General features: G+C 40.4%; 1 non-coding gene across 1 annotated transcript; it reads right to left on the bottom strand.

Annotated features, from left to right (window-relative positions):
- Positions 1–2,000: 2,000 nt before the first annotated feature.
- Positions 2,001–2,107, bottom strand: LOC115832545. The gene has a single exon (XR_004028077.1). It is a non-coding gene; the product is annotated as a U6 spliceosomal RNA (small nuclear RNA).
- Positions 2,108–23,531: the final 21,424 nt, after the last annotated feature.

The following is a 23,531-nucleotide window of genomic DNA, read 5'->3' as shown; positions in this document are numbered from 1 at the left end:
ACTCTGGGCGGCCTCGTGGCTTCTTTGGCCAATCCATGAGGCAGAAGGGGTGTCTTGTGAGTTCTGGGACCTGGGTCTTAGGGCGTGGTAGCTTCATTTTCACTGTCATGGCAAATCCTGATGCCGGGGTGCCTTCTGATATAGTTTGAATAAAATCTCACCTGAAATGTGATCCCCAGTGTTGGAGGTGGGGTCCGTTGGGAGATGTTCGGGTTATGGGGGTGGATCCTCATGAATGGCCTGGGCTGTCCCCATGGTAGTGAGTGAGTTTCTCACTGTTAATTCACACAAGAGCTGGTGTTAAAAAGAGCATGGCACCTCCTCCTGTCTCCTGTCCATCATGTGACATTCCTGTTCCCCTTCCACCGTCCATCGTGAGTGGAAGCAACCTGAGGCCCTCACCAGAAGCTGAGCAGATGCCAGTGACATAATTCTGTACAGCTTGCAGAACTGTGAGCCAAATAAATCTGTTTTCTTTATAAATTATCCAAGCTCAGATATTCCCTTATAGCAACACAAAACAGACTAAGACACCTTCCCTGTGCTGCTCCCACTACCCCTTCTCCCCGGAAAGCAGCTTCTCGGGAAATCACTTGCACCTGAATCTTTGGCTCCGCATCTGCTCTGAAAAACTTGATCTAACACGGCATCTAAGATCCAAAGGAAGTACGCTCAGCCTGACACCAGCCTTCTCTCTAAAAGCACCCAATCCAGGACATGGCCTGTGGCAGGATGCGGAAGCAATGCCCTGGGGCTCAGGACACTCAGGGTAGGCAGGTGGAGAGCTCTTAGTATGGCAGGAGTGATGGGGGTGGGGTGGGGATGCTGGTGGTGGTGCTGAGAACAGAGGTGACACAAAGACCCAGCCCACTCCTCCTGTGACCTTTGCCCTCAGCTCCTGCCAATCAACTTCTCAGTCAGTGTCTAGGCCCAGCCCTCTAATGCCTCCGTGCTGCCATGGCCTCCCTGTCCATCTCCCAGGCAACAGACAGCCCATCTGAGGCCTCCAGCCTCACAGCCAGTGTAGTTGCATGTTAGGTACCACTTCCATCCTCGGTTGTCAAAGAACAATGCTCCTTATCTGAAGAATGTGGTCTGGAGATAATTAGATCTAACGGCTTAACGACACAGCCTGTGGCTGCTGTGGATGGGCTTGTTGTGGCTCAACAATGCCACGATCAGCCCAGATGTCGTGCACAGGCTTGGGCAAAAGGCAGGTGACTGCAGACTCACAGGGGCTCAAGAAGCACACCACGTGGGAGAGCTGTGGAGATTCACTAAAGGATGGAACTAAATAAATCGACAGAGACAGACTAAAAAACAGCCTCTTCAGCCTTTGTCCGCAGTGTGCCTCATGCCTCCAGCCACCAGCAAATCAATAACAATAATAACAAAACCATCACCAGTGACGACAGGGGCCCTCATCCAGTACTCCACCCACGAGGCACTCACATAAAGATGATGCAATTACATATATCCCTATTTATAGGTGAAGGAAAGGAGGTGGGCGTTTCCCTCACTTGCTCCCAGTCCTGGAATTCTGAAGCAGTGAAGCCAAGATTCAAACCCAGGATGCCTGGCTGCGAAGCCCACACATGTGCACAGCTGGCACCATACCTACCCTGTGCGCCCACACAAGTCCCCACTGATATGCTTCGGATTTGTGTCCCCACCCAAATCTCGTGTCGAATTATAATCCCCAGTGTTGGAGGAAGGGCCTGGTGGGAGGTGACTGAATCATGGGAGCAGATTTCCTTTTGCTATTCTCATGATAGTGAGTTCTCATGAGATCTGGTATTTTAAAGTATGTAGCACCTCCTGCTTCCCAGTCTTCCTCCTTCTCTGGCCATGTAAAATGTGCCTCCTTCCTCTTTGCCTTCTGCCGTGATTGTAAGTTTCCTGAGCCCCCCCGCCCAGCCATGCTTCCTGTACAGCCTGCAGAACTGTGATTCAATTAAACTCCTTTTCTTTATAAATGACCCAGTCTCAGGTAGTTCTTTTTAAAAAATTTTTTCCTTTTAATTTTCTTTGTCATCCTTGAACAGGGACCATGCTAATGTTCTCTGTACCATTCCAATTTTAGTATATGTGCTGCCAAAGTGAGCACTCAGGTAGTTCTTTATAGCAATGCCAAAATTGGTACCAGGAAGTACCAGGAAGAGAAGAGAAGAGAACTGAAAATGTGGAAGCAGCTTTGGAACTGGGTCATGAGCAGAGGGTGGAAGAGTTTGGAGATCTCAGAAGAAGACAGGAAGATGAGGGAAAGTTTGGAATGTCCCAGAGATTTGTCGAATGGTTGTGACCAAAATGCTGATAGTGATATGGATGGTCTCATATGGAAATTAGGAACGTATTGGGAACTGGAGTAAAGGTCATTCTTGCTATGCTTTAGCAAAGAGACTGGTGGTGTTGTAACGCTGCTCTAGGATCAGTGGAACTTTGAACACGAGAGTGATGATTTAGGGTATCTGGCAGAAGAAATTTTAAGCAGCAAGCATTCAAGATGTGGCCTGGCTACTTCTAACAACATATGGTCATATGCATGAGCAAGGAGATTATCTAAAACTGGAACTTATATTTATTAATAAAAGGGAAGCAGAGCATAAAAGTTTAGAAAAACTATAGCCTGACCATGTAGTAGAAAAGAAATCCCAGTCAGTTGCCATAGCTTATGCCTGTAATTCCAGCACTTTGGGAGGCTGTGGCAGGTGGATCACTTGAGGCCAGGAGTTTGAAACCAGTCTGGCCGACGTGGTGAAACCCCATCTGTACTAAAAATACAAAAATTAGCTGGGCATGGTGGTGCACATCTGTAATCCCAGCTACTTGGGTGGCTAAGGCACGAGAATCACTTAACCCAGGAGGCAGAGATTGCAGTGAGCCAAGATCACACCACTGCACTCCAGCCTGGGTGATAGCGTGAGACTCCTCAAAGATTTAAAAAAAGAAAAACCCATTTTCTGGGGAGGAATTCAAGCCAGCTGCAGAAATTTGCATAAGGAGCTGAATGTCAATAGCCAAGACAATGGGGAAAACGTCTAAAAGGCACTTCAGAGATTTTGGCAGCAGCCCCTCCGATCTCAGGCCTGGAGGCCTAGGAGGGAAGAATGGTTTCATGGGCTGGGCCTAGGGCTCCACTGCCCTGTGCAACTTTGGGACACTGCTCACTGTATCCTAGCCACTCCAGCTTTAGCTAAAGGGCCTCAGATATGTCTTAGGTGATGGCTCCAGAAGGTGCAAGCTATTCAGTGTTGGTGGCTTCCATGTGGTGTTAAGCCTGTGGGTACACAGAGGGCAAGAGCTGAGGCTTGGAAGCCTCTGGTTAGATTTCAGAAGATGTATGGAAATGCCTGGATGTCCAAGCAGAAGTCTGCAACAGGCTAGAACTCTCATGGAGAACCTCTGCTAGGGCAGTGTGGTGGGGAAATGTGGGGTTGGAGGCCCCACACAGAGTTCCCACTGGGGCACTGCCTGGTGGAGCTGTGAGAAGAGGGCCACTGTCTTCCAGACCCCAGAATGGCAGATCTATTGACAGCTTGCCCCATGCACCTGGAAAAGCCACAGGCACTCAATGGCAGCCTGTAAAAGCAGCCAAGGGGGCTGTACCCTGCAGAGCCACAGGGCTGGAGATGCGCAAGGCCTTGAGAGCCCATGCCTTGCATCAGCATGGTCTGGATGTGGGACATGGAGTCAAAAGACATTATTTTGGATCTTTAAGATTTAATGACTGCCCTGCTACATTTTGGACTTGCATGGGGTCTGTGACCCCTTTGTTTTGGTGGATTTCTCCCTTTGGAATGGGTGTATTTACCCAATGCCATCACCCTCATTTTATCTTGGAAGTAACTAACTTGCTTTTGATTTTCCAGGCTCATAAGTGGTAGGGACTTGCCTTGTCTCAGATGAGACTTTGGACTGTGGAGTTTTGAGTTAATACTGAAATGAGTTAAGACTTGTGGGACTGTTAAGAAGGGATGATTGTATTTTGCAATGTGAGAAAGACATGAGATTTGGGAGGGGCCAGGGGCAGAATAATAGGGTTTGGATTGTGTCCCTGCCCAAAACTCATGTCAAATTGTAATCCCCAGTGTTGCAGGAGGGCCCTGGTGGGAGGTGATTGGATTGTGGGGGCCGTTCTCATGCTAGTGAGTGAGTTCTCAGGAGATCTGGTTGTTTAAAAGTGTGCAGCATCTCCCCCCACCCTTCCTCCTTCTCTGGCCATGGAAGACATGCCTGCTTCCCCTTCGCCTTTCATCAGGATTGTAAGTTTCCTGAGACCTCCCCAGCCATGCTTCCTGCACAGCCTACAGAATTGTGAGTCAATTAAACTTCTTTATAAATTACCCAGTCTTGGGGAGTTCTTTATAGCAATGTGAGAACAGGCTAATATGCCCACCTTGTAGCACGCCCACCTAGTGCTGCCCAGACATGTGCCCACCTTGCTGCATGCCTGCCTGGTACAACTCAGACATGTGCCCACCCTGCTGCATGCCCACCTGGTGCTGCCCAGATACGTGCCCACTTTGCAGCATGTCTGCCCAATGTTGCTCACACATGTACCATCCTGCTGCATGCTCACCCAGTGCTGCAGGCACAGAGACAAAAAGCTCAGTCCTGCATTCAGAAGTCTCTGGTCCACTGGGGGCCAGTGTGGTTGCATAGCTGTGAATAGCGCATGGGACCCACGGGCAGGTGGCAGCTCAGAACTTCCATGGAGCCAGGGATGTGGGTGGGGATGGCTTCCCTAGAGGATCGCATCCAATTGTGTCCATGAATCTGAGCAAAGTGATGGGGCCCCAGGAAGGGCAGGACAGATGGGGGCATCCAAGCAATGCCAGAGCAGAGAGGGGACACAGGGCAGTTCTGAGGCACCTGCGAATAAGAAAGGAAGAAGGAGAGCCTGGCGAGCACTCAGCCTGGACGAGCACGGAGATGAGAGGATTCGCTAACAGTGAGCAGAGGACATGGAGTCAAAAGGCCTTTGGTTTTGTTTTTCCTTCAGATGCAAAAGACTCAAGTATGTTTATGAATTGAGGGTAAAAACCAGAGGAGTAAGTAAGAGGATGCCGGGGGAGCAGGGGCTTAGCACAAGGTCTGCTCCATGGCAGCAGGGGGGCAAGACTTGGATCGCATTAGAAACAAAGCTCAATTGTGTGTTATTTACAAGGGACACTTAATACATCTTGATGTACGGCTTAAAAACAAAGGACTGATGTAGGCATTTGCAGAGGCGAATGTTGACAAAAAGTGCCGAGGAGTGACAATATTAGTATCAGTGGAAAATAAAGCACAAATCATTAAGAAGGACAAAGAGACCAATTTATATTAATAAGAGTTATTATAACCCATAAAGTTGTGACATCTAATACACAGCTGATACTCATGTTAGATGTTTATATGCCCAACATCAAATACCAAAATATATCAAGAAAACCTGTTCGATATATTAGGTAAATAGACAAGAGACCCAGCTGTAATGAGAAATTCGACACGGCACTGTTGATTCCTGTCAAATCAAGTGTACAAAATAAATAAGACTATCAAGGATGTGAATCATATAATTTGTAATGGAGATTCTATAAGTATTGTATATGTCACACTTTACCCCTCCCTGTCATGAAATACTGCTTTTCCCCCATGAACCCACAGAATATAAGAAACATGTGAAAAGTCTGTTTATCTCATTCATTAGGGAAATGCAAATTTTTAAGAAATGAGCTGTTGTTCAACTATCAGATTGGCAATATTAAAAGTATTCCAGTTATCAAATTTGGTGAAGATCTGTAGAAAACATACTCCTCTCTTTGATGCTCATCACAGGCCTTCCCCCAGCCATGTGACCATGACTTGCTCTAATCAGTGATGGCTGAGCAGGATGGCAAGTGTCACCTCGTTACAGAGAAGCCAGCATGTGGTCCACTGTGCTTGCCTTTCCCCCTGTCACAGTGACCAACAGTGGCCCAGAGAGAGCGCCCTGCATCTTCCGGGGTTCTGGAGTGAGGACTGCGTGGTGCAGAAGCACAGCCAACCACAAGGACATGAAGCAAGGGTGAAAAAATGTCCTTGCTGTTGTGATCACTGGGGCTTGGGGGTCATTTGTCACCACAGCATCACCCAGCCCTTCATGACGGATACAGAAGACAATTGGGTAGTTCCTATTAAAAGTCTAGATGCTTATAAAGTGTGACCCAGCAAATCTACTTCTTAGCAAACACCTTTAAAAACACCCAATGCGATTCTCCTCTGAGCAGATAACTCACATTGCCCACCGAGAACACACAGAAGAGCTAGACAACGCGCAAAATCAATCTGTTTAAAGGTGTCGGAGAGCTGTGGAAGCGATGAGACTAGAGGGACTAAAGTTCAGAGAGCAGGGACCTCTGAGAGGTAAGGTGATGATCACAGCCACACTTTCCTGGGGCCTTTGCCAACCTCACATGGCTGGAGGCTGAGGATCCAGGCATGGCCCAGCCAGAGGAACAGTGCTGGGGACAGGAAAGCAAGAAGAGCTTATAGTATCATTTGGGCTGGAGAGACAGGGGTGGAGACTTAAAGAGCTCAGGCACACAGTCACTTGACATTTGCCAAGTTCTGAAGCTGCATGGCATGAAAAGCTAAAATCTAAGCAGAAACCCTCTGAACAGCAGAGCAGAGTGTCCCGAACACCATGTGTGCCAAAGAGACAAGACCCTGGGCAGGGAGCTCCAGGGAGCCTGCCAAGTTCGCATTTGAACTCACTGAAGGGTTCCATGGTAGAGAAGAGGTGAGCCCAAGAATGTCCCCAGCTGTGGTGCTCAGCCACTCACTGGATCTGGAGGGTCATCTTCCCACTCTGTCTGCCTGCCAGAGGAATGGGTGAATATTTCCTGATGTAGGACATCATGTGTTCCTTGTATAGTTTCTGTTTATACACCATGTCCCACAACCAATAAAAAAATTGCTAGGCATGCCAAAAGACATGTGGCTAAAAACCAAGAAGGAAAACACACACCAAGAACAGAATCAGCAGTGAGGTGGTGGAGTAACAAATAAGGACCTAAAAATAACCAGGATGAAAACATGCAAAAAAATAAAGGAAAAGATGTGGAAAATAAATGACAATGGAAAATAATTTTACCAAAGAAACTGAATCCATAAAAATAACTAAATGGAAATTCTAAAGCCAAAAATCACAATATCTGAAATTAAGAACTCCATGGCTAGATCTAGCTGCACTTTAGATATAGCAGAACTCTGGGTTAAAGAACGAAATGAACAGTGAATTAAAAACATCTAAACTAAAGCACACAGAGGCACACAAATGAACAGAAGAAAAGACACATGACACCCAGTAAAAATGTCCATCCTATATGCAGTTGTACCCCTAAAAGGAGAGAGAGGGAGAAAGGAGAGAAGGCACATTTGAAGAAAAAGGGATTAAGAACATTCCAAAACGAAGGAAAGGCATCAGTCCACAGATTTAGAGAGTTCTGCAAGCACCAAGCAAGATAAGTACAAAGGAAACCACACTTTGACACGTGGTGGAAAAACTGGAAAAGGAAAAAGAGAAAACTTTAAGAGTGGCTGGACAAAAATGATGTGCTGTCATCACAAAAGCAAAAAATAACATGGAGAGCTGAGTCCTCACCAAAACAGACAGCCAGAGACAGTGGGATGACAGTTCTAACACGCTGAAGTAAAAGAGAAGCGCAACTCAGGAGTCTATATTGGGGAACGTACGCCTCAGAAATGAAGACATTTCAGCAGAAATACTGAGAATTCATCACCACAGGCTTGAATGAAAGACGTTCTAAAATGAGCACTTCCTATGGAAGGAAAATAACTCAGACAGAAACATGGAAATAGAAAGAATGAGAAGGCGGGGGGATGTAAATCCTGGTGTAAATATAAATAGACATCCACTGTGTGCGACAGTAGCAGTGATGAGTACATTTAAATGCAGTGGGAGGCTGATGCACAGGCTGGCAGTAGCTGGAGCTCTGGCACCTCAGTTCTGGCAGAGCAGGAAATGGGCAAAGTCTACATTCACGTTGAACCCTTATATACTAGTCAAGGATGAATGCTGAAATCTCTAGGATAACTGTGAAAAATAGTAAAGAAATGTATACCTAGCAAGTTGAGAGGGGGGAAAGGAATAATAGGAAGAGTTCATTCATCTGAAAGAAGGCAAGAAGTGGAACACGAAGCAAATGAGTCAAACAGAAAACAAGTAGCAAGGTGACAGCAAACCAAACACAGAGAAATTGTGTTAAAGAGAATGGGTGAAATACCTTGAGGAAAAGGCTAATAATGTCAGATGGCATGCAAAAAATCAAACCCAGTTGTAAGGCACTTAAAAGACACACTCCTTGATATGGTTTGGCTGTGTCCCTACCCAAATCTCACCTTAAATTGTAATAATTCCCATGTGTCAAGGGCAGGGTCCGGTGGAGATACTTGAATCATGAGGGAGTTTCCCCCATGCTGTTCTCATGTTGGTGAATAAGTCTCATGAGATCTGATGGTTTTATAAATGGGAGCTCCCCTGCACAGACTCTCTTGCCTGCTGCTATGTAAGATGTTACTTTGCTCCTCATTCGCTTTCCACCATGATTGTGAAGCCTCCTCAGCCATGTGGAGCTATGAGTCCATTAAACCTCTTTTCTTTACAAATTACCCACCCTCGGGTATGTCTTTATTAGCAGCAGGAGAACAGACTAATACACTCCTTATATACTTATATAAGGGTGTCAATTTGAAGAGTCAAACTCTGTAAAACATTTGAAGAGATTTATTCTGAGCCAAATATGAGTGACCATGGCCCATGACACAGCCCTCAGGAGGTCCTAAGAGCATGTGCCCAAGGTGGCTGGGGCACAGTTCGGTTTTATACATTTTAGGGAGGCATGAGACATCAATCAAATACATTTAAGAAATACATTGGTTTGGTCCAGAAAGGGGGGAGAACTCAGAGTGGGGGAAGGGTGGAGAGCGCAGGCTATAGGTAAATTTAAACATTTTCTAGTTGACAGTTGCTTGCGTTTGTCTAAAGACCTGGGATTAAACCGAAATGTTCAGGTTAAGATAAAGGATCGTGGAGACCAATGTTCTTTTGAAGTCTTATAGAGGCTGCCCTTAGAGACAATAGATGAAAAATCTTTCCTATTTGCCTTTAAAGGGTGCTAGACTCTCAGTTAATCTCTTCAGGATTGGGAGGGCCTGGAAGAAAAAGATCTAGCTATGTTAATAGAGATTCTTTACTGATGCAAATTTTACCCCCACCAAGGGCGACTTTGCAGGGCCATTTCAAAATACGGCAAACAAACATGTTTTAGGGTAAAATATTTTGATTTTCTTCTTTGTCATGTAATGTTATGCCAGAGTCAGATTGGAAAGTAAGTCACGATATATATGGTTAAATACATTCCATCTGATGAGAATTTATGGTTTGTAGGGCATGACTCCCCAGACCCCTTAGACAGATAGGAATTTGGGCAAGTTAAAAAAATCAGAGCTTAGTCCTCAAGGGCACAAAACAGGTTGAAAGGAAAATAAATGGGAAAGGTAGAATATGTAAACACCAACCAGAAGAAAGCAAGTAGAGTGACAGAAATGTCAGACAGAGCAGGTGTGAAGGTGAGGTGCTTTGCTCCAGACCAACATGGGCATGTACAGAAAGAATCAACACTCCAGGAAGCTATCACAGCCCCAAGTAAGCATCAATGCATACATTATGTGAAACAAAAATTGACCAAACTTAAGAGAGAAATCCATGTTCATACAGAGAGACTTTACCCTGACTCTCAATGCCTCAATGGCTGATTTAATAAGCAGACAGAAATATCAGTAAGGATATGGAAGTTCTGAATGACACAGTTGACAAACCTGACCTAATCGACAAGTGATTCAGACCACTGCACTGGCAACAGCAGAACCCACGCTCTCTTCATTAGTACACAGGACATTCACCAAGATTGTCGTGTGCTGGATCGTGGAGCAAGTCTCAACACATTTCACAGGATTGAAATCATTCAGAGTTTGTTCTCTGTCCACCATGGAATTAAGCTGGATATGAAAGCATAAATACAACTAGAAAATCTCCAAGTGCTTGGGAATTAAGCCATATGCCTCTAAATCATAGGGCACAGAAGAAATCACAAAGGAAATTAGAAAACACCGTGGACTGTTGGATAATAGAGATACAGCATATTGAAATTGACAGGTGCAGTTAAAGCAGTGCTTAGAGGGAAATTTATAGCCTAATATGCATATAGTTAAAAAGAAGAAGGCTGAAAATAAATGATCTAAGCTTCTATCTCTAGAAGCTGAGAAGAGCTAAGCCTAGTAAGAGCAGAAAGACGAAAACAATAAACATATGACAAAAAACCCAATGAAATAGAAAACAGATGTACATTTTGGGAAATTCACAAGCCAAATTTGGTTCTTTAAAAAGATTAATAAAATGGATGTATCCCTAATAAAAGTGATCAAGGGGAATAAAAGAGAGAAAACACAGCCAGGCGTGATGGCTCATGCCTGTAATCCCAGCACTTTGGGAGGCTGAGGCGGGCAGATCACAAGGTCAGGAGTTTGAGACCAGCCTGGCCAACATAGTGAAACCCCATCCCTACTAAAAATAAAAAAAAATTAGCTGGGCGTGGTGGCATGTGCCTGTAGTCCCAGCTACTTTGGAGGCTGAGGTGGGAGAATCACTTGAACCCGGGAGGCGGAGGTTGCAGTGAGCCAAGACTGTGCCATTGCACTCCAGCCTGGGTAACAGAGTGAGACTCCGTCTCAAAAAAAAAAAAAGAAAAACACAATAAATAATATCAGGACTAAAAAGGCATTAACAAAATAATGAAAGGATATTATAAAAATTTTAAGTAAATATATTTGACAATTTAGATTAAATGGGTAAACCTCTTTCTCCCAAAAACAACACAATTTATCAAAAGTGACAGACAATATTTAATGTGAATAGTTTGATATTTCTTAAATAAATTGTATCCACTAGTAAAATGTTTCTCATCAGTAAAACTCAACTCTCAAATTATATCAGTGTATTTTTCCAAACATTTAGGGAAGAAATAACACTGATCCTACACAAACCATTTTATGGAATAAAAAATGAAAGAACGTGTCCTAATCCATTTTATGAGGCCAGTATAACCTTGATATGAAAGCCACACACAGACACAAGAAGAAAGGAGAATAATAGGCCAATGTCCTTCGTGAACATTCACAGGGAAACATAGGCAAATTGAATCAAGTGATACATAAAAATAATAGTATATTGGAACCATAGAGGAGGGTTTAATATAAGAATGCAAAATTAGTCAATGTAATTCAAATTATATAAAACAGAGACATTATAAGTCCATCCCAATAAATCCAGGGATGGATATAAATCCTGGATTTTATAAATTATATTTATAATATATATAATATAATATAAATCCTGGATTTTATAAATTATAAATTATAAAATCCAATTTCATGAAAAAATTCTTAGCAATTTGGAATAGATGTCATTGATCTTCCTTAAACTGATAAGAGAATACACTAAAATATTACAGTAAATATCATGACAGCAGGAATGGGGCAAGAATGTCCACTATCAATATTTATTTCTCTTCCACATAATAGTGTAGTTTGCAGCAACTGCATTCAAGCAAGAAAAATAAATTAAAATATAGGAAATAAAAAAATCAAATTGACATATTTTGCAGATGCCATGACTAGTACATCGAAAAGCCAAACTAATGATAAACTTTTTAAATTAAGAAGTAAATGTAACAGTCACTAGTTGAATTTTTATGTATTGTAACAGAAGTTGGAAAATTAAAAATTAAAGCCCACTATTTACAATAGCATTAAAAAAATCTAACATCTGTAAGTAAATGTAACCAGAGATGCATAAGACCTCTACACTGAAAATTAAAATAGATTTTTTTTTTTGAGACAGGATCTCGCTTTGTCACCCAGGCTGGAGTACAGTGGCCCAGTCACAGCTTACTACAGCTTCAACCTCCCAGACTCAAGAGATTCTCCCACCTCAGCCTCCTGAGTAGCTGAGACAATAGGTGTGCGCCAACACGTCCTGCTAAATTTTTTTTATTTGTTGTAGAGAAAGGGTCTCATCATATTTCCCAGGTTGGTCTTGAACTCCTGGGCTCAAGTGGTCCTCCTGCCTTGGACAAGGTGCTGGGACTACAGGCTTGAACCACAGCACCCAGCCTTGGAAATTACCAAATAGTTTTGAAAGAAATTAACAAAGACATAAATAAATGGGAAATTATATTATGTTCATAGATCAGAAGAGTAAATGTGAATTCTGAAAATAATTTACAATCAATATAAATTCTGATCAAAATCCAAGCTTTTTTTCATAAATTGATAAGGTTGCATTAATCATGAAGAACAAAACTGAAGGATTTGCTCTACCAGATGTCATAACCTGCGTTGTCAGTAGATAAAATGGCCAGTGTTTGGCACAAGAGTGGATTGATTTACCACTGTAATAAATTAGAGTCCAGAAAAAGACATAAAGGTATACAATCACCTGAATGGTGGGAAAAGTAAAAGTTCACTGAGTAGAAAAAAGGTAGTCTTTTCAACATAGGGTGCTAGGTCAATAGAATTTTCATACTTTTAAAAATATATTTTGACTCTAACCTTATACCATATAAAAAATAAATTTCGGATGGATGGCAGATCTAAATGTGAATGGCCAAACAAAAACCTTTAGAGGAAAACACAGGGGTACCTTGTTGTGACCTTAGAGTAGGCAAGTATTTCTTGAATAGGAAACACAAAAACAAAATGATAAATGTTTGAGGTAATGGATATGCTAATTACCCTGATTTGACCATTACACATTGTATACATGTATTAAAATATCACTCTGTATCCCATAAATAATGTACAATTATTACATGTCAACTAAAAATAAAAGGAGAAAAAAGAAAACACAAAAACGCTAACTACCAAAAAGAATGATAAAGTGAACCATATGAAACTTTATTTTTTTATTTTTATTTTTATTATACTTTAAGTTCTAGGGTACATGTGCACAACGTGCAGGTTTGTTACATATGTATACATGTGCCATGTTGGTGTGCTGCACCCATTAACTCATCATTTACATTAGGTATATCTCCTAATGCTATCCCTCCCCGCTTCCCCCACCCCACAACAGGCCCCAATGTGTGATGTCCCCCGCCCTCTGTCCAAGGGTTCTCATTGTTCAGTTCCCACCTATGAGTGAGAACATGTGGTGTTTGGTTTTCTGTCCTTGCAATAGTTTGCCGAGAATGATGGTTTCCAGCTTCATCCATGTCCCTACAAAGAATATGAACTCATCCTTTTTTATGGCTGCATAGTATTCCGTGGTGTATGTGCCACATTTTCTTAATCCAGTCTATCATTGATGGGCATTTGGGTTGGTTCCAAGTCTTTGCTATTGTGAATAGTTCCACAATAAACGTATGTGTGCATGCGTCTTTATAGCAGCATGATTTATAATCCTTTGGGTATATACCCAGTAATGGGATGGCTGGGTCAAATGGTGTTTCTAGTTCTAGATCCCTGAAGAATCACCACACTGTCTTCCACAATGGTTGAACTTGTTTACAGTCCCACCAATAGTGTAAAAGTGTTCCTATTTCTCCACATCCTCTCTAGCACCTGTTGTTTCCTGACTTTTTAATGATGGCCATTCTAACTGGTGTGAGATGGTGTCTCATTGTGGTTTTGATTTGCATTTCTCTGATGGCCAGTGATGATGAGCATTTTTTCATGTGTCTGTTGGCTGCATAAATGTCTTCTTTTGAGAAGTGTCTGTTCATATCCTTTGCCCACTTTCTGATGGGATTGTTTGATTTTTTCTTGTAAATTTGTTTCAGTTCTGATATTAGCCCTTTGTCAGATGGGTAGATTGCAAAAATTGTCTCCCATTCTGTACATTGTCTGTTCACTCTGATGGTAGTTTCTTTTGATGTGCAGAAGCTCTTCAGTTTAATTAGATCCCATTTGTCAATTTTGGCTTTTGTTGCCATTGCTTTTGGTGTTTTAGACATGAAGTCCTTGCCTATACCTATATCCCGAATGGTATTGCCTAGGTTTTCTTCTAGGGTTTTTATGGTTTTAGGTATAACATTTAAGTCTTTAATCCATCGTGAATTAATTTTTGTATAAAGTGTAAGGAAGGGATCCAGTTTCAGCTTTCTACATATGGCTAGCCAGTTTTCTCAGCACCATTTATTAAATAGGGAATCCTTTCCCCATTTCTTGTTTTTGTCAGGTTTGTCAAAGATCAGATGGTTGCAGACGTGTGGTATTATTTCTGTTCTGTTCCATTGGTCCATGGTACCAGTACCATGCTGTTTTGGTTACTGTAGCCTTGTAGTATAGTTTGAAGTCAGGTAGCGTGATGCCTCCAGCTTTGTTCTTTTGGCTTAGGATTGTCTTGGCCATGCAGGCTCTTTTTTGGTTCCATATGAACTTTAAAGTAGTTTTCTCCAATTCTGTGAAGAAAGTCATTGGTAGCTTGATGGGGATGGCATTGAATCCATAAATTACCTTGGGCAGTATGGCCATTTTCACGATATTGATTCCTCCTATCCAGGAGCATGGAATGTTCTTCCATTTGTTTGTGTCCTCTTTTATTTCATTGAGCAGTGGTTTGTAGTTCTCCTTGAAGAGGGCCTTCATATTCCTTGTAGGTTGGATTCCTAGGTATTTTATTCTCTTTGGAGCAATTGTGAATGGGAGTTCTCTCATGATTTGGCTCTCTGTTTGTCTGTTATTGGTGTATAGGAATGCTTGTGATTTTTGCACATTGATTTTGTATCCTGAGACTTTGCTGAAGTTGCTTATCAGCTTAAGGAGATTTTGGGCTGAGAAGATGGGGTTTTCTAAACATACAATCATGTCATCTGCAAACAGGGACAACTTGACTTCCTCTTTTCCTAATTGAATATCCTTTATTTCTTTCTCCTGCCTGATTGCCCTGGCCAGAACTTCCAACACTATGGTGAATAGGAGTGGTGAGAGAGGGCATCCCTGTCTTGTGCCAGTTTTCAAAGGGAATGCTTCCAGTTTTTGCCCATTCAGTATGATATTGGCTGTGAGTTTGTCATAAATAGCTCTTATTATTTTGAGATACGTTCCATCAACACCTAATTTATTGAGAGTTTTTAGCATGAAAGGTTGTTGAATTTCGTCAAAGGCCTTTTCTGCATCTATTGAGATAATCATGTGGTTTTTGTCTTTGGTTCTGTTTATATGCTGGATTACGTTTATTGATTTTCATATGTTGAACCAGCCTTGCATCCCAGGGATGAAGCCCACTTGATCATGGTGGATAAGCTTTTTTTTTTTTTTTTTTTTTTTTTTGAGACGGAGTCTGGCTCTGTCACCCAGGCTGGAGTGCAGTGGCGCGATCTCGGCTCACTGCAAGCTCCGCCTCCCGGGTTCACGCCATTCTCCTGCCTCAGCCTCTCCGAGTAGCTGGGACTACAGGCGCCCGCCACCACGCCCAGCTAATTTTTTGTATTTTTTTAGTAGAGACGGGGTTTCACCGTGGTCTCGATCTCCTGACCTCGTGATCCGCCCGCCTCGGCCTCCCAAAGTGCTGGGATTACAAGCGTGAGCCACCGCGCCCGGCCGTGGATAAGCTTTTTGATGTGCTGCTGGATTCGGTTTGCCAGTATTTTACTGATGATTTTTACATCAATGTTCATCAGGGATATTGGTCTAAAATTCTCTTTTTTTGTTGTGTCACTGCCAGGCTTTGGTATCAGGATGATGCTGCCTCATAAAATAAGTTAGGGAGGATTCCCTCTTTTTCTATTGATTGGAATAGTTTCAGACAGAATGGTACCAGCTCCTCCTTGTAACTCTGGTAGAATTTGGTTGTGAATCCGTCCGGTCCTGGACATTTTTTTCGGTGGTAGGCTATTAATTATTGCCTCAATTTCAGAGCCTGTTATTGGTCTATTTGGGGATTCAACTTCTTCCTGGTTTAGTCTTGGGAGGGTGTATGTGCCCAGGAATTTATCCATTTCTTCTAGATTTTCTAGTTTATTTGCATAGAGGTGTTTACAGTATTTTCTGATGGTAGTTTGCATTTCTGTGGGATCAGTGGTGATATCCCCTTTATCATTTTTCATTGCATCTATTCGATTCCTCTTTCTTTTCTTCTTTATTAGTCTTGCTAGCAGTCTCTCAATTTTGTTGATCTTTTCAAAAAAACCAGTTCCTAGGTTCATTGATTTTTTGACGGTTTTTTTGTGTCTCTATCTCCTTCAGTTCTGCTCTGATCTTAGTTATTTCTTGCCTTCTGCTAGCTTTTGAATGTGTTTGCTCTTGCTTCTCTAGTTCTTTTAATTGTGATGTTAGGGTGTCAATTTTAGATCTTTCCTGCTTTCTCTTGTGGGCGTTTAGTGCTATAAATTTCCCTCTACACACTGCTTTAAATGTGTCCCAGAGATTCTGGAATGTTGTGTTTTTGTTCTCATTGGTTTCAAAGAACATCTTTATTTCTGTGTTCATTTCATTATATACCCAGTAGTCATTCAGGAGCAGGTTGTTCAGTTTCCATGTAGTCGAGTGGTTTTGAGTGAGTTTCTTAATCCTGAGTTCTAGTTTGATTGCACTGTGGTCTGAGAGACAGTTTGTTATAATTTCTGTTCTTTTACATTTGCTGAGGAGTGCTTTACTTCCAATTATGTGGTCAATCTTGGACTAAGTGAGATGTGGTGCTGAGAAGAATGTATATTCTGTTGATTTGGGGTGGAGAGTTCTGTAGATATCTGTTAGGTCCTCTTGGTGCAGAGCTGAGTTTAATTCCTGGATATCCTTGTTAACTTTCTGTCTCATTGATCTGTCTAATGTTGACAGTGGGGTGTTAAAGTCTCCCATTATTATTGTGTGGGAGTCTAAGTCTCTTTGTACGTCTCTAAGGACTTGCTTTATGAATCTGGGTGCTCCTGTATTGGGTGCATATATATTTAGGATAGTTAGCGCTTCTTGTTGAATTGATCCCTTTACTATTATATAATGGCCTTCTTTGTCTCTTTTGATCTTTGTTGGTTTAAAGTCTATTTTATCAGAGACTAGGATTGCAACCCCTGCTTTTTTTGTTTTCCATTTGCTTCGTGGATCTTCCTCCATCCCTTTATTTTGAGTCTATGTGTGTCTCTGAACATGAAATGGGTCTCCTGAACACAGCACACTGGTGGGTCTTGAATCTTTATCCAATTTGCCAGTCTGTGTCTTTTAATTGGAGCATTTAGCCCATTTACATTTAAGGTTAATATGGTTATGTGTGAATTTGACCCTGTCATTGTGATGTTAGCTGGTTATTTTGCTCGTTAGTTGATGCAGTTTCTTCCTAGCATCGATGGTCTTTAAAATTTGGCATGCTTTTGCAGTGGCTGGTATTGGTTGTTCCTTTCCATGTTTAGTGCTTCCTTCAGGAGCTCTTGTAAGGCAGGCCTGGTGGTGATATTAAACTTTAAAAATTCCTGCTCATCAAGAGACATCGTTAAGAGAGGGAAGAAGCAAACCACAGAATGGGAGATGCTATTTGCAACATGTATCTGACAAAGGACTTATACCCAGAATGTGTTAAAACTCCTATAAATCATTAAAAGAAGGACAGATAAACCAATAGGAATATCAGCCAAAGATTTAAATAGATATTTCAGAAAAGAGGATATTCAAACGGCCAATAAATATATGAAAAATTCTCAATGCCACTGGTTGGTAGGGATATGTGAGAGAAAACCAGTATTAGGTAGCATTATACCCACCAGAATGACTGAAATGGAAAGACGAAAAACCACATTTTGACAAGGCTGTGATGCAACTGGAACTCTCACACACTGCTGGTCGGCATGTAAAATGGTACAAAACTTTGGGGAAATATTTGACAAAGTCTGTTAACACTTGATACAGCACTTACACTTCTAGGTATAGACCCAACAGAAATGGGTAAATGTTTTTTACCAAAAGTATAAACAAGAATGACCATAGAAGCACTATTTATAACAACCCAAAACTGGGCATTAAAATGCCACCCCTCCCCCAAACAGTAGAATGGGCAAATAATTGATGGAATGCTCACATGGTGGATGCTGGGTGTCAATGAGAGTGGTGAGCCACAACTACACACGACAGCACATATGGACCTTACAAGCAAACTATTGAGTGAAAGGACCAGATAGGAAAGAAGGTATGTTGAATGATTCTATTCTTTAAAGCTTGAACCAGGCAAACATAGTTTAATATGTGCTGTTAGACGTCAGGATTACAGTTGCTCTTGGGAGGAGACACAGTGAGCAGAAGGAGATACAGGAGAGGTCTCTGGAGGGGGCTAGCAATATTCGGTGACTTTATGTGAATGCTGCTTTCACAAATATATTAACTTTGTGGAGCTTCTTTGAGTTGTAAAAGTATGATTTGTGCACATTTTTATTTGTATGGTATACTTCAAAAAAGTTTACCTGAAAAACGTAGTGCATGTGCACGTGGAAGCATGTATGAGGATGTTCATTGCAATGCTGTCTACAGTAGAGAAAAATTGGGAACAGCCTAAATGTCCATCAATTACTATCTATTAATATTGTGAAACACTAGGTAGAACTTTGAAAGAATAAAGTAGATTTAAATAAACTGGCAAAAGGCAAATATGCAAGCTATGTTGACAGCAAAAAAAAACAGGCTGCAGAACAATACATGTAATTGTTTAAACATATATGAGTCAAACTGTAGATTTTTGTGGGTTATGTATTTATATGCAAGCACATAGAAAAGTGCCCTAAAGAAAGCACAACTGTGCTATGGTTCGAATGTTCATATCCCCCAAAATTCATATGTTAGAATCTAATACCCAATGTGACAGTATTAAGGGGTGAGACCTTTAGAAAGTGATCAAGTCAAGGGAGCTCCACCTTCATGAATGGGATCAATGCCCTTATAAAAGAGGCTTGAGTGAGCTCCATGGCCCCTTCCACCAAGTGAGGACACAGAGAAAATGCCATCTGATAGGAAGAGCAAGGCCTCACCAGACAAAGAAAATCTGCCAGCACCTTGATCTTGGACTTCCCAGCCTCTAGAACTCACCAGACAACGAAAATCTGCCAGCACCTTGATCTTGGACTTCCCAGCCTCTAGAACTCACCAGACAATGAAAATCTGCCAGCACCTTGATCTTGGACTTCCCAGCCTCTAGAACTCACCAGACAATGAAAATCTGCCAGCACCTTGATCTTGGACTTCCCAGCCTCTAGAACTGTGAGCAATGCATTTCTGTTGTTTATAAATTACCCAGTCTAAGGTATTTTGTTATAGTAGCCCAATGGACTAAAACAAACTGGAATAGTGATTTTTTTGGGGAAAGCAGACTAAAATTAGGGGTGGAGATCAAAGTTATTTTAGGTTTATTTTTGTTTGTGTTTTATTAAAATAACAATATAATCATGATTACTTGAGCAATTAAAAATAATATTTCAAATGATAAGTGAAAGATTTCCAATAGGACATTTCTTAGCAAGAAAATGCATACATATACACATACAACTTCAATATATTCAAAAAGTTAAAATTGTACAAAAAAACTACTTTACCTTGAACCACTAGAACTAGAAATTATTAATAAGTCTAAATAAAAAACACTTACCAACTGGTAATTTAAAGGTACTCCTGTAAACATTTGTAGAAAATGAAAAAAGAAATATTTTTCAAACTCTAGAATAGCAGAGAAATAATGAAATTGTTAAGAACAAACGGGTTTCAACAAAGCTGTCCTCAAAGATGAAGTCACATCTTTAAATGCTTTCATTAGCAAACAAAAAAAAAATCAAAACTTTCAAGCCAATGAGTTTTTTAAGCACTTACAAGGAAGAACAAAATAGCAGATGATAGCTGAAATTATTGAATTAGACATGGGAAAAATGAGGATTAGTAAGTACATTAAGAGCTAAGAGATAAGTAAATTAAAAAGTTAAGTCTTTTAAAAATCTAACACAACAGACTCAACTCTGGCTAATCTATTAATAGTTACTACAAAGGGGGAAGCATAAGAAATAGCAATTAAGGAATGTTTAAAATCCCAGAATAAAGACAGTAAATGTGCATGCAATTTTAAAAATGAACAAGGCATTATTTGCATGGTTACATGCTGATAAATCTGAATGGAAATAAATAAATGATCAAAGTTAACATTAAAAGAACTGAGCAACATGAATAAAGAATTATTCTTGGAAAAATGTTTAAATAGAAAGGAATTACATCCAAAAGAGGTACCAGACTCAGGCGTTCTTGTTGGTGAGACGTTGTGAAATTTTAAGGCATAATTAATTCCAAAAGTATGTGTCAGTTTTAGAAATGTGTAAATTTGGAAAAGTAATTTTATAAAAGTAGAGTAACCCTGAAACCAAAATCTGACAAATATAACCCACCATCTGTTCTTCAGTCTACAAGAAATAGCCATTACATTAAAAGAAGTTTCCACTATCTCATAAGATTTACCAAAGAATTAAACAAAGTCAATAGAATCTTTAAAGCAGAACTTCTCAGAGCCTTTGATATGCAAACGTGCACTGTGGTTCTTAAGAAGGGCAGGAATACAGCCTGCAGTGTTTCCCAATTTTATTCATCCAAGCAAAAAACCATTTCTACCTGGAAGCATCTCTTGGGAATGGTGATCTGGGGTAGATCCTTTGGGAAAGTCTGCTATAGAATATAAAACTGCATGCAAAATCAAAAGTGAAATATAAGCAAGTAAAATTCAGCTGTGTGTTTAATCAACAATCTATGAAGGTTTAACATGGGAAAGGAAGAATGGTTTAATATAATACATTGTATTATTCTATTTGTAATACAAAATACCATAGGCCTCAAAATAGAACATGAATAAATGTTGAAATATTATTCAGAAAATTTAAAAAATATATTTCTGATAAAACATTTAGTAAATAGTAAAGTCTCTTACATGCATAAAAGCATTGTCTACATAACTACCAGTTCTGTGTATCAAAATCATAAGCAACAGATTTGAAAAGTAAATAAATGGTGAAAACTTATGCAATGAATATCATGAACAAGGAGAGATCTCTTTAAAATCATCAACAAAAGCATTATTATCCCACATAAAATTGGCAAAGGTCAACTCATAAATGAAGGAATACAAATCACCAAAAATTATTAAAAAGTGTTCATATTATAATCAAAGAAATACGAGATTAAGATATTCTTATTTTTATCTTTCAGGTTAAATAACATATACATTGCAAAACATCAGAAGAGTATATATCAGACCAACATTTTTACAAATCACAAATATAAACTTAGACAAAATATTTAAAAAATCTATGTGAAGACACCAGAGAATAGCCAAAAGCAAACAGAAACAGACCATTGAAAGAGAAGAACTGCGTTGATTGAGTTCATGTTTCTACGACCTTTTGCTGCAGAAAAATCCCCAATTTTTATGAGGTATAGCAACTAAAACTTAAACAGAATGTTGCAAACTTACTGGCTAAGGGGTGAGAGAACAGTGTTTGGAACTTCCAGGCCAGCTAGAAATAGAAGAAAAATCCCAGAAAGGAGAGAGCCAGAGAGAGAGAATCCCCCAGATTTGCACACAAATGCTGCTCAAATTTTTGGCTGACAGCTGCACTGCACAGGCACAAAGGAAGCTCCAGGAATCCCAGCACAAAGCTACTGCTGAAAGGCTGGAATAATCCAGCAGATAGTTCAGCAGAGGTCCACCAAAGGAGAAACATGGTTTGAAGTTTATGTCTAGCAAAACTTCAAGTTTATGTTTATGTTATGTTATGAAGTTTATGTCTAGCAAAGTTGTGGCTTTCAAGAACAAATATCCACACACTTCAGAAGACAACAGTCCAGATACTATACAACAGGGGTCCTCAACCTCCAGGCCATGGACCAGTACCAGTCCGTGGCCTGTTAGGAACCAGGCCACACAGCAGGAGGTGAGTGGTGGATGAGCAAGCATTACAGCCTGAGCTCCGCCTCCTGTTAGATGGGCAGTGGCATTAGATTCTCATAGAAGCACACACCCTATTATGAACTGTGTATGCAAAGCATCTAGGTTGCATGCTCCTTATGAGAATCTAATATCTGATGATCTGTCACTGTCTTCCATCACCCCCAGATGGAACCATCTAGTTGCAGAAAAACGAGCTCAGGGTTCCCACTAATTCTACATTATGGTGAGTTGCATAATTATTTTACTGTATATTACAATGCAATAATAATAGAAACAAAGTGCATGATAAATTTAATGTGCTTGAATCATCCCAAAACCATCCCCACTCTCCTCAGTCCATGGAAAAGTTGTCTTCCATGGAACCAGTCCCTGGTGACAAAAAGGTTGGGGACTACTGCTATACAACACATCATATGCAATGTCTAATATAAAATAAAAATTACTAGAATTAGGAATAGAATAGGAAGTCAATAGAAACCAAACTGAAGATGACCCAGATGTTGGAAACAGCAGAAAGGAACTTTGTACTAGCAGCTATTATAAGTACATTCAAGGATGTAAAAGAAAATATAGACATAATGACTAAACAGATGGAGATGCTCAGCAGGAAAGTGAAAAATACATATAAGAACTAAATGGACATTCTGAAACTGAAAAATACAGTAGCTGAAATAAAAAATTCATTGGAGGGTGTACCAGAACAGAGAAGGCAAAAGAAAAGTTTAATGAACCTGAAGATTGATCAATAAGAATTATCTAATCTGAAGAACAGAAGAGAAAAAAATTTTAATGAATAAAGCCTCAATGACATGTGAGACAATATGAAACAGTCTAACATAAGTGTAGTTGGAATCCAAGAAGGAATGTAAAGAGGGAAAGGGGCAAAGGAAATATTTGAATAATGACAAAAATTCCTTAAATCAATTAAAAATATCAGTTTATGGACTCAAGGAGCTTAGACAATTTCAAGTGTGGTAAATATAAGGAAAACATTACACAGGAATATTGTAGTCAAATTGCTAAAAACCAAAAGTGAAGAGTAAATATTGCAATCAAGCAGAGAAAAATGACAAATGACATTCAGAAACAAAAAAAAAAATGGTGTTAATTACAGCCAACTTCTCACTAGAAACAGTGGAGACCCAAACAGATCAATGTCTTTACATACTGAAAGAAAAAGAAGAGTCAATCCAGAATTTTGAACCTAGAGAAGCTGTCTGTCAAGGATAGAAGCAAAATAAAGATTTTTAAGAGATAAATGTATTGAGAAGATTTATCCCTAGCAGATCTGCATTACATCAAATGCCAAAAGAAGTTCTTATGGCTGGTGGGAAATAACACAAAAGGGGATCTCAGATAAGGAATTGCAAGGAACAAAAATGGAAAAGTTATGGGTAAATATAAATTATTTTCTTTCCTTTTCTTAATTTATCTAAATTACCACTGTTTAAAGCAAAGAGTGTATTGTGGAATTAATAACATATGCAGATGTATAATATATGACAATAATAGCACAAATGACAGGGGATGGGAA

The sequence above is a fragment of the Nomascus leucogenys genome, chromosome 22a, assembly GCF_006542625.1.
Source record: "Nomascus leucogenys isolate Asia chromosome 22a, Asia_NLE_v1, whole genome shotgun sequence".
NCBI classification, from domain to species: Eukaryota; Metazoa; Chordata; class Mammalia; order Primates; family Hylobatidae; genus Nomascus; species Nomascus leucogenys.
The sequence above is the reverse complement of the archived record's forward strand: the minus strand, read 5'-3'. Positions and strand labels throughout refer to the sequence as shown.